The 2,500-nt window shown below is 37.8% G+C and overlaps 1 protein-coding gene across 2 annotated transcripts in view; it reads right to left on the bottom strand.

Moving 5' to 3' along the window:
- The window catches only part of LOC106880859 (organic cation transporter protein), a 42,913-nt gene that overhangs the window by 34,621 nt on the left and 5,792 nt on the right, over window positions 1-2,500 (bottom strand). The window lies entirely within an intron of this gene.

Here is a 2,500-nt window from a genome sequence, read left to right on the forward strand (position 1 = left end):
TTGTACATTTTACGCCAAATTCTAAGATAGCTAAAAATAGTAGGCAATCGTAAGGCGGTGAGCTGGCAGAGTCGGTAGCACGCCGAGCACAACGCTTAACAGCACCTCGTCTTTATTTACGTTCTGAGTTCGTATTCCACCGGGGTTGACTTTTCATTTCATCCTTCCGGGGGTCCTTAAATTAAGGGACCAGTTGAACACTAGAGTACATGTAATCGACCTACGTCTTTTCCTCTCATCATTCCAGGATCCTTAAAATAAGAACTAGCTGAACACTAGTAAATCTAATCGACTTACGACTTTTCCTTTCATCCTTCCAGGGTTCCCTAAAATAAGGACCAGTTGAACACAGGATTAGACGTAATCGACTTACCCCCCCCCCCCACCGAAATTGCCAGCCTTGTACCAAAATTGGAATGCGTTGTTGTTGTTGTTGTTGTAAGTGAAGGGGAAGGAAGAGTAAGAGACAGCAGTTGAATGAGTTTGAGAGAACTGGCGACGGCAAAACCCGTCTGTTTGTGAGTTCATTCTTTCGGAATTATGGTTGTTACATCCCAGCTAAACATTCATGAAAATGGACTCTTAAAGCAAAAACTTTCTCCACAGAAGAAATTTCCTTAACCTATGCTAATTGGCTGCTTTGAAGGATTCGTTCTCAGGAAATGGAAACAACTGCAGTCTGACAATGTCTTATTAAATACTTTGCTTTCGGTTGTTTTTAGGTTCTGAGTTCAAATTCCTCCGAGATCGACTTTGATTTTCATCCTTTCATGGTCGATAAAATAAATACCTGTTAAGCCCTGAGGTCGATGTAATCGACTTACAACCAGCCCCACCCTAGCCCCACCCGCTCCGAACGTGCTGGCCTTGTGCCCAAATTTGAAACCAACATTAGATATTTGGTTAAGATGGCGATCTGTTGGAATCATTACCGCGCCGGACAAATTGTTGAGCGGCATTTCTTCCGACCATTCACGTTCTGAGCTCAAATTCCGCTGACCTTATCCAAGTTCCTATTAACCATAGGGGCAATGTAAACGACATGCTCACCTCCCTAAAATTGCTGGCCTTGTGCAAAAATTTGAAACTAATATTTTATATGTAGTTATAACTTTCCTTTGCATCTAGTTTTCATTCTTCCTAGACTTTATCTTTTCATTTCATTTCCCCCCCCCCCCATAAATTCTTTTTACTTAATTTTTACCATGATCTTTTATTCTGTTACAAAATTCTATAAACACTTTTCCCAGTCTCTCTTTCTTTCTCCCTCATATATTTCATCTCTATATTCTCAGAGGCCACACATTTCAAGCACTTAGCCCCTTCATCGCTTCTATACGTAGCGTCTGTATATGAACACAATCTCTTATCGGTCCATATACTTTTGTTTGCTTTACATTATCTTGAGGCCACTGTTATATCTTTTCTCATTACGTTATGTAATTCTAGCAGCTGACACGTGAGTCATTTCACATTATTTGTTATTTACAGAGAAACGCTAATGATTTTCAAGTGTTGTACTTTTCATCTGATAAAACTTTTCCATTCACAACTAATGTACTTGTCGCTTTTGTTGATTGCCTGTGTGCAAAAATAAACTAAACATTTCTGACATTACCTATTCTTAAACTATGACTTGAATCCCCTGTTATAAAACTATAATGTTTAATGTCAAGTTTTCTATTAGTTTGATAAATAAGGCGGTGTGGCGTCAAAATTGGATCGGGTGACAGAATAAACATTTAATTGAACCTTATCACGTCCCGAGCAAATTCCACCTGAATAGAATTTTTCTTTCACTGGTGCGAAGTAGACTAGTATCGAACTAATCTAGTAGCTTTGTCCAATCTGACGTCTACAACCATCTCGTTTGGATATTCTGCGAAAAGTCTGTGTGAAAGTTTTACAGTTGTAAACAAGCATCCTTTACTATGAAAAGAAAAGCGTTTTTCTTTGACAAATGGACATCTAGTTTATAAACAGAAGACGTTTCGGGGTTTTCATCTAATAAAAATTCGTCAGATATAAAAGAACGAGATAGATTCGTATTAGATCTTTAATTACAACGTTTCGGCCTGTTGTGAAATATAGTAATATTTCTTTATTAAGTCTCTAATGCAAAACGTTTGATCTAATGTTTGATCTCCAATTGATTTCAAAGCTATACGAATCCCTTTAAACCTTCCGAAACTCTCACAATCTCTTTGTAACAGCGAGCAAGACAAAAACTGTAAGAGACAGAAAAATGCAGGTATAGAAGATTTATTATTGGATATGTTTGAAAAGACACCAATGACGAGGCCAAGCATTTCGTCGTTAAATTAAATATAAACGACCGAATAGAATACATCGATGGGTGTAAACCAGTTGAGGCCTTGAAAGGTTACACTGTCAACTCCACTCAGAGCCAGAGCCGTAGGTTAACCAATCCTACCAAAAGTGAAAATAAATTGTAAGGAAACTTATAAATGATGAACCTAGTTGTAAAATTTTATAATTC

The sequence above is a fragment of the Octopus bimaculoides genome, chromosome 13, assembly GCF_046866305.1.
Source record: "Octopus bimaculoides isolate indiv1 chromosome 13, ASM4686630v1, whole genome shotgun sequence".
NCBI classification, from domain to species: Eukaryota; Metazoa; Mollusca; class Cephalopoda; order Octopoda; family Octopodidae; genus Octopus; species Octopus bimaculoides.